The sequence below is a fragment of the Lissotriton vulgaris genome, chromosome 12, assembly GCF_964263255.1.
Source record: "Lissotriton vulgaris chromosome 12, aLisVul1.2, whole genome shotgun sequence".
NCBI lineage: Eukaryota > Metazoa > Chordata > Amphibia > Caudata > Salamandridae > Lissotriton > Lissotriton vulgaris.
Genome location: NC_141700.1, coordinates 656765972 through 656776197, shown reverse-complemented (window position 1 = coordinate 656776197; position 10226 = coordinate 656765972).

Below are 10226 nucleotides of genomic sequence, written 5' to 3'. Positions count from 1 at the left end.
CTTTTTCCCCCTTACTCGCTTCAATGGAATCACAAAATGGCGGCCAACACTTCCTAGTTCAATGAGACTCTAGACAATATCTCACATATTTTTTCTACCCCAGGACTTTCAGACCAGTATGGGTCAGTAGTTCATCCTAGTAGGTATAAACACATGCTGACACTACTTCCACAGCTGTAGTGCAGCTGCCAGGGCACATGACTTCACAGCATAAGACACACAGTTTGGGCTCACGCTTTAATTCCCCAGTCCCGCACCAGCTCACCTTAGCAGCATCACACTCTAGGCAATACCTCACTTAATTTCCGTAGCCCACCACTTTCACACTGGTAAGGGTGAATACTTCGCATCGCACCCCCTCTATAGCACACAATAAACACCCCACAGAGGTTACAGTGCTCCTACCCTCCTCTTTCCCACTTTTTTCACCCTTTTTTCCCCTTACTCGCGTCAACAGAATCACAAAATGGTGGCCAACACTTCCTAGTTGCAACCGCTCACATCGCTCGCAGCCAATCAGCAGCAAGCTTGTGCTCGTAACGCCTCAGCCAATCAGATGGCAGAATTCCCAAATATCGATATCTGTAAATTTCAATATTTCTCAAAAACTACTGAACGATTTACACCAAATAAACAAAAGCGTGCTTTCTAGACCAAGACCCTTCTCCCTGCCAAATGTGGGGTAATTCTGTTCTTGCATTCGACCTGTAGCCTTGTTTAAAGTTTCCTTTGGAAATTACCATGGAGAAAACACGTTTTGGGACCCCTTTTTATCTCGGCCCTCCCTTGACGAATCACCCCCAAACTTTCAACATAGGAGCTGATATGAACAAAAATTTAGTTTTGAAAATTTCATAAAGATTCATCAAACGACGCCAAAGTTATAATCAAAACAAAAAATGCTCTTCCTGTAGAAACTATCTCTAACTACCTACTGGTGACCGCCAGTAGGTAATATATATGCTCCATATTTCTGTCAATGGTTTCTGCACCCGTGAACGGGTGCTAGCGGTCCAGTGGTGGCAGCGCCGCTCCAATATTCTGCTCCTCACTCAAAAGTAAAGGGACCAGAGCACTCACCTGAGTGCTGGTCCCTTTACTTTTGAATGAGGAGCAATATATATATATATATATAAATACAGATATATAGATAGATAGATAGATAGATAGATAGATAGATAGATAGATAGATAGATAGATAGATAGATAGATAGATAGATAGATAGATAGATAGATAGATAGATAGATAGATAGATAGATAGATAGATATTACCGACTGGCAGTAGGTAGTTATAGTTAGGACCATGTTTCCATAGGATTTTTATTTGACTTGGCTATAACTTTGGCGTCATTTGACCAATCTTCATGAAATTTTCCTTCAAAAAGTTTTAAGGTTGGTTCTATTGTCATGGAAAGTTTGGGGGTGATCCGTGCAGTGGGGACCAAGATTTTGGGGAGCGAATTAAAGGTTGCGTTTGTAATGTTAATTCCCATAGGAACCTTTAGCCACACCTACATCCCGAACTGCTGAACGGACTTTTACCAAATTTGGCAGGGACGTAGATGTCGGTTCAAGGAAGTGCCTTTTGCTTATTTGGTGTAAATTCGTTCAGTAGTTGTTGAGAAATTTAAGTTTCAAATTATAGTGATATCTTTGCCACGGTTTTGCCATGAATCTCAAATGCATGTGCCAACGGGAGTGCTCTAATTGGCTGGACGCAACCTGAACAGAAAGCTTTGGCTGCCATTTTATCTATCCGGAGCTGTTCCTAGGGATGAAAATTTGTGTGAAAGCCCACATAAGGGGTCAGGGTGGAGATACTCTGACCTCTTGTTTGAGAAATGGGGGTGTTATTGACACAAGCTTTGTGTCGAAAATAGATATTTTAAATCGTGTGCGATAGTCGCAAGGTCCACGGGACTGCCAGCGCTGTCCCCCATGTACCGTTGTGGGTACATCGCGACTATGAGTCAAATTGAAAGGGCAGACAGTTTTTCCAAAGCCCTATTCGACATTGTAAAGGACTTCACCGCTCCGGCCGCTTGTAAACTTCCTCCCACTGAATCACAAGAGTTATGTGACTCACTGGCTGACTTTCTTCAACAGAAAATTGAAAGAATTTATGCCAATTTTCCAACCCCAGAACAGGTTCACCCACTACTACCTGACTGTAGCTTAGGAGGCCGTATTGCGCAGACAGATTGCTCATTGGAATATTTTTCGCCGATCTCCCTTATGGAGACACAAAGAGCCTTGGAGGCTGCGAAATCAGGGTCCCCGACAGACCCCTGCCCCCCTAAGGTTATGTCACTTCTCTCTAACACTCTGGCCCCCTCCATTCAAAGGATTTTTAATCTTCGATCCTGGAAGGTGTGGTTCCAGCATCTTGGAAGGAAGCTTTTGTCCGTCCCATACTTAAGAAGCCAACTGCCAACCCCCAGGACTTAGGTAACTATCGCCCCATCTCCCTGCTCCCTCTACTAGGAAAAATGCAGTAGAGTTTCATAAACCAGCAACTAAACAGGCACCTAGAAGCAAACAACATCTTGGACCCCTCACAATCTGGGTTCCGGCGGGGCTTTAGCACCGAGACTGCCCTGTTGGCGGGAACGAACTCCCTAAGGCTGACCATAGATGCAGGTGGCTCGGCAATTCTGGTGCTGATCGACCTCTCCACGTCTTTTGATACCATCTCCCATGCTAAGCTCGCGGAGAGGTTGAGCTCCGCAGGCAAACAGGGTTTAGCCCTTAAGTGGATGCAGAGGTTCCTGCTGGACAGATATCAAACGGTTACCATGGGCCCTTATCAGTCCAAAAAAAATCCGTTGACCAAGGGTGTTCCCCAGGGCTCCTGCCTTAGCCCCACCCTCTTTAATATCTAAATGGCGCCATTGGCTAGGGTGGTGAAAGCCCTGGGGTTCGAAACGGTGTCATACGCCGACGACACCCAGCTGGTGTTCAACTGTGGGCCAGATAGGGAAGCCGACAGACTCCGTTTTCGCAGAGGGATGTTGGAGATCTCAATTTGGATGGCCAACAACTGCCTCCAATTGAACCCGAGCAAGACTGAAGTCATGCTGCTGGGAAAGGCCAAGGAGTCCTGGTCTCCGGATTGGTGGCCGGCGCAACTTGGGTCTGCTCCTGTGCCATCACAGATCGTGAGCAATCTGGGCATTAAGCTGAACCACACCCTTTCAATGCAAGCCCACATTTCCTCGATAGGTGGGGCTTGTTATTATAGGTTAAGACTGCTACGAAAGATTCTTCCTTTTATTCCCATGATACATCGAAGAACGCTGACCCAGGCAATGATTATTAGCCGGCTGGACTTTGGCAATGCCTTGCTAGCCGAGGTTGGAGCAACTTACCTGAAGAAATTGCAGGTTATTCAGAATACGGCCGCTAGGCTGGTCCTGAATCAGCCAGCGGGCACCCCATCACTGCCATTGCTGAAAACCTTGCACTGGCTTCCAGTCAAACAAAGACCTTTTTTCAAAGTGTGCTGCCTGACTTGTACTGCTCTCCAGGGTCTTGGCCCAGCATATCTTCAAAAGAAATTGATAAAACATATTCCTAACCGCCCACTGAGGTCTAGCATGCTGCAACTGCTTCACATTCCACGCATCAAACGCAGTAGGTCTGGGGGCAGGGCCTTTTCCTATCTGGCCCCTAAGTATTGGAATAGTCTCCCTGTTACCCTTCGAGGCATTCCCTCCTACCATGCCTTTCGGAAACACCTGAAAGCGCACCTGTACTAATGCTGCTGTCCTGCTATTTGTCTCCTTCGGTTGTTACTGAGAAAAAGCGCAGAGATGCCCCCCGGTGATTTGTGCGCTATGCAAGATGTTATAACATAACATAACATCAGTGTTGTTGCAAAATTTGGTGGAAATATAAGGTTACAAGGACGTTATAGTTGGGAAACAGAATTCGAAAAACCTTAGAAATCCACTGAAAAAAACAAAGGCCACAGGGACGTTATAGTGAGGATTTAGCATTTAAAAAACCTTAGCAATTCACTAAAAAAAAAGTTAACAGGGGCGGTATAGTTAGGAAATAGAATTTAAAAACCTTAGAAATGTAGTTAAAAAAACAAAGATTACAGGGATGTTAATGTTAGGTTGATATTTCACTCGCACAAAACCAGAAAAATTCAGCAGTCATAGTTAGCTGAGCTAACTATAACTTGTGTCCCGTAATGCACTGCTTGTGACCTCACATATTACATCACTCATGACATTGTCAATCACATTACTGATGACATCTCAAATGACATCCCTGATGGCACCATCCACAGAATCTCTGCTGCACCCACTCACACCCCCATATAAACTTTCATACACCCACTCCAACTTCCACACTACCATTCTCAAAATCATTGACACACCCATACCAGTCTGCATTCTGCAGCACACATAGAAAGAGCAAAACACCATTAATGATGGTTTATGTACAGGAATGTGTCCCTTCCTGCATGTAAATAATCATTAAATAATGACGATTTGCTACGTCTATGTGTGCTGCATTCTGCAGCGCACATAGAAGTAACAAATCACCATTATTGATTGTTTCTATGCAGGAAGGGGCTCCTACCTGCAAAACAATAATTCCCTGCGTTGGCGCTAGGCTGCTATTTTTAGCACTAGGAAAAACACAGGGTGCGCTGTATTTTTGTAAATACAGCGCACCCCTGTATTTTTGAAATGGTAGAGTGCGGCGCTGCCAAATTTGGTGCAGCTCCATGCTCCACCATTTCCTTGTAAATAGACCCCATGTTTACCTGTCAGGCGAACCTAACAAGGCAATGTGTAAAGTATTTGTGTGTGTTGTGCTAGAAACTCAAGTAGTGGATGTCTTTGGAGACGCTGTGACAGAGTCAGGGCTGCGTGGTAAGTCACAGTCTTTGCTTCACTCACTCTGCGAGTGGTGACCACAGCTTTGGTGCAGGCAGTAGCGATGTGTCAGGAAATTCAGGGCTATGTTGAAAGTCACAGTTATTGCGTCACACACTCCATGAGCAGGGACCACGGCTTAGGTGCAGGCAACGGCGATGTACAGATTTTGCAGGGATGCACCGGTTCTTGACTAATGCTTTGGAGTCAATGCGTGGATTACTTGGTTGCAGCACAAAATCCACTTCTAAAGGTCCAGGATTGGGTTTGGCACCACTTGGCAGATCAGGAATCACAGCAGAGGTGTCCAGGTGCTAGTAGCAAGATGCAGATGAAGTCTTTGATGTCCCTGAGACTTCAGCAACAGAAGGCAAGCTCAGTCAAGCCACTGGAGAACCTTAGAAAGCAATATGTAGAGAGCAAAGTCCATTCCTCTCACTCCCAGGAAAGAAGCCACAGGCAGCAAGCCAACACAGCAAAGCAAACAGCAGTGGCAGCCCCTTGTGGTAACACAACAGCTCTTCTTCCTGGCAGAATGTCTTCAGTCCAGAAGTGTTCTGAATATATGGTGTCAGAGGTCCAATACTTATACCCATTTTAGCCATTGATGTAGGGACACTTTAAATAAAGGTCTTTGTAGTGCACAAGACCCTGCCTGTCTTCACCCTGGATCCAGGCACACTACAGGGTGGATTGCAGATCTTTGTGTGGGACAGACACAGCCCTATTCAGGTGCAAGCATCAACTCCTCCCACCACTCTAGCTCAGAAAGACCCACAAGGACTGGTGATGGGCCATCAGGATATGCAGGGCACACCTCATCTCCCTTTGTGTGTGACTGTCTAGAGTGAATTCACAAAGCCCAACTGTCATCCAACCCAGATGTTTATTCTAGGGACAGGCAGAGGCACAGAATGGTTAAAGTAAGAAAATGTCGTCTTTCTAAAAGTGGCATTTTCAGACCTGCAATTTAAAAATCAACTTCAATAAAAGATGAGTTTTTAAATTGTTGCGTCCAGAGACACCAAACTTCAATTTTTTATCTGCTTCCAATTGGAAGATACACTTGTAAATTGTTACAATGCAGCTCCAATGCTAACCTTTAGGAGAGAGGCAGGTAGTGAAAATAAATGTAGTACATATAAAACTCAGAAGTACATGGCCTCAGAAGTACATGGTACATGGCCTCAGAAGTACATGGCCTACCTTTTAAATACACTGCACCCTGCCATGGGGCTACTTAGGGCCTACGTTAGGGGTGCTTTACATGTAGTAAAAGGAAAGGTTTGGGCTTGGCAAGTAGGTGAACTTGCCAGGTCGACATGGCAGTTTAAAACTGCTCACACAGGCCCTATACTGGCACAGTCAGATAGGTTTTAAGGGCTGCTCATCTGGGTGGCAACAATCAGTGCTGCAGGCCCACTAGTCACATTTGATTTACAGGCCCTGGGCACATGTTGTGCACTGTACTAGGGACTTGTTAGTAAATCAAATAGGCCAATATTGGAGTAACCAATCATACCATGTTTTAGAAAATAGAGCATATGCACTTTAGCACTGATTAGCAGTGGTAAAGTGCCCAGAGTCCTAAAGCAAACAAAAAGATCAGGAGAAAAAGGTGGAGGAAGACAAAATGTTTTGCGGATAACCCTGCCAAAAGGGACAGGTCCAACAACTAGTAAAGCGAATTTACCCCTGTCAGTAAGGCACCTTAGTGAGCTGACCTTTAGGTCATGGGTCCCAATTTTGGAAAGGCCCATTGAACCTTTCAGCCTTTTGGGGTTGATAAACTGAGTATCATTGAGCTGAGTAATATTCAAACATATAATTTAAGCAGGTGAAGAAAATTCAGTGTAGGTGTGTGTTATATAAAAACCTAGGAGTTATTTTGGGGGGTTTGAGATGCCAGAGGACACAATATAAACACAGAGAATGGGCCACTGATTGACGTATGTAGGAAGATTAAAATAAAAGACCAGAGACTTTTAAACTTTTCATTTTCCTTATAGCATTTAATGCAGCCATGTGATCCAAAGCCTTAAAGGTCCAAAAAGATAGCTTTCAGAAAATGCATATTTTTGTTATGTTACTTAATGCTCCTCCCAGGTGTACACACAGCTTATGATGAATGAAGTGAATTATTATAGAAGCAAGGCTTCCATGCTGCAGTGAATATCTAAACAATATTAGGGGAGACACTCTCTGGTAGTCCCTCTGACTCCACCTCAGTCAATAACTGAGGAGAAGATTGGGGCCATGACATCTAGGACTCTTGTCGTGAAAGTGTTTGCAAAGTATTTTAGCAGCACCAAAATAACATTAAAGTTGAGAAACGAATCTAATAAAAATCCCAGAGAAATTTAATATAAAAGAGAAAAAACGGATAGTTTGTTACTATGCAAAAGTGACAAAAATCGATTGAGGGAATCAGATGTTAAGATTTTTTTTAGGAAAAGTAAAAAGCATCAATATCACAAACAATAGGGAAATGAAAGGTCAAAGTTAGTCAATGGGGCATTGATGACTGTGTCCTTGATACCTTTTCAGAAAGACCATGTTGGAGTGACAATTGGGTAAAGCCTAAGGGTTCATCTCACTCAACACAACCTTTTTTATTTTCTGAATAAGGCCCTGATTATGTGTCTGGTGGTTCAAGAACTGCCAGACTCGCGGAGGTGGCATCGGTCTTTGGCTAGCCACCGGCACTCTGACCACCTTATTACCGGACCGCTGTTGCACCACAGAGATCCCTGGTGGTGGTGCCGCGGTCCTCCCAAGCATATTCAGAGTTTCCGCTCAGCCACAGTTCCTACTCCATAAACACCATGGTGGAGATGAAACAAAGGGGGCCCTACAGGGCTACATGTTGCCTCAGGGCCTTGTGGTGCATGCAGGGGGACTTGAATGCACCCCAGTACCTGCGCAGCATGAACTGCACCAGTCCATGACGTGCAGGAACTGTCTGATGTTCCCATTGCGGTGCCTATTTCATAGGCACCGCTGTGGGAATGCCAAAGAAACACCCGCCAGTGACAAAAAAAGTAATAATCTGGCGGGTAGTGCGTACACAGAGTTGGCATGCGGTAGCGGTCCGCTGGCATGGCAGTCCACACCCACACCACCAAACCCGTAATCAGGCCCTTAATCTGCTAGATGGTAGTCATCATCCTCCAGCAGGGTAAGGCAGGATGCCGTGGCCGAGCTGGGTTTCATGAGGTGGGATCTGTCAATTCCTGGATTAAAGCACTGAGCTTCGCTGCCCAAAGTTCAAAGCGCAGCAAACACATAGATTGTAGCTGCTGAGGCTGAAGCTGATGCATCGTTTGGGCTACTTTCCACCTTTCCTGGCTCTTATGTTGCTCCTTTGGGCTCACATTTCTGGAGCAGAAGGTCCTTCATTGGAGCAAGGTTAGGAGCTGTGTCCAGTCAGTGATCCATGAAGTCTGATGCCTTGTTTCTTCTGTCCTGCTGAGCCTCAAACTTTGCTGCAAAAAATGTCGGAGCAGGGCACACCAGTAAATCTTTCCTGACACTGTCTTTATCTGGTAGCCTTGGCATCTTGTCCCTGCATTACAGAAAGTTGGATGTCTTCTTCCTGAATGCTCCAAGCTGTCAGGAAATCCCTCTGCGGTGGCTGACATCTAAGCAGAGGACCTATCAAATATACTTGACACCTTTCTGAATAGACTTCTCTACTGGGGTAAATCTAATTAGAGAACACTGCAGGAGGTGCCTGCCTGGCAGAATTAGTTTGCAGAAGCTCCAGTACATGAAGCAGAAACTAAGAACCTTTTTCGAAATTAAATTTGTGAAATTTACACTAAAAATCTGACGGAAACTAATGAGATTTTCTAGGTTTAGGAAATTGACACAAGATTGACTTTTCTATATATTCCTAACCCAAGTTACACGATAGTGGTTTTATAAATATGGAACAGATTTGTCCTGCTTTTACCTATTCAATAAATAATAATTGATTTATTTAATGTTGTCTTGCTAATACTGCAGGCTGCAGTGCAAAGGGCTACTTATCAGCCCTTCTGCCATGGTTGTGGAAGTGGAAGGCCACATTGTGTCTCACACTGGGCATTTAAAATGTATGCCACTTGTGTCTGTTTTACCCAGCCTTACCTTGGACTACCTAATAACTCTAATATGCCATTTGGAGGTTGCCGGTCTAGCACTATTTTTAGGGGTAGAGAACAAGCCGTTAGTGGTTGCTTGGCAGCATTTGGTGCTCCCTCTCTGATGACCGAGACGAGCACCGCCGCAACCAGTCACCACTAGGTCTTGGCAACACAGACGTATCCGCCTGTGTCTACACCTTCACCCTTGCGCACCGTACCTACGGCCCCATGTTTACCCGTTGACCGGGTTGGAACTTTCACCGGTTTTTAGATTTTTGCATCACGCCTATTCAGCCCTGAAGAGTCACAGGTATCCTCCTGTTGACGAAACACGTGTCGGCTGGCGTTGTATTTTCTGAGAAAAGAAAGAAACCTACATAAACAACGTGTTTTTTACACCACCGATGTCGACCTAATTTTGTGTTACTTTCTCAGTACTAATACTGTTTATCCTACACGTGTGCCCAGTACCTGCTATATGTGTTTCTAGTGCCAAGGATCTTTATCTTTGGCTCTATATGAGGTTTAGGATATTCCTCTACACTGGCGGCACCGTGAGAATTTGTACAATACCTACATCTCTCTAACCAACCATTTATACATCTGTTTGAGCGCCAACGTCCTGCTCTATTCTAAACCCTATGCAGGCCTTCTCTTGGACTACCTAATAACTCTAATATGCCATATGGAGGTTGCCGGCCTAGCACTATTTTTAGGGGTAGACAACAAGCCGTTAGTGGTTGCTTGGCAGCATTTCTCGTTCCAGAGGTTAAAATGCCTGCAAACAAGGCCAAAAACAGAGCTAAATAAATGCAGGCAGATCACACAAAAAGCCAGGATCCGTACAGTGCCAACTCATGATGACACAACAAGGCAGCAGATAACTTCAAATGGATTAAAATTTAGATTTTATTAGAGAAAGTCGAGTGCTCAAACAACAAAATGTCATTTTCCTGGGGCCAAGGAAATCCTCGCAAAGGAGCTGCTTGTTGGTAGAGTGCTCCCTACTGCCTAAGGTCACGAAGGAAATAGGTGATACAATCTTCTGCATGGCGGGCAAACCTTCCAGGAGAGTGGCACTCTTTTTAATTAATTAATCCATGTGGTTGCCATCTTAGAGATCTCAACTGCCTTGTACATGGATGCCAATTCACCAAAATGCCAGGGGTAGCGGAAGTGACTTCACATGCCCGTTGACCTTCACTT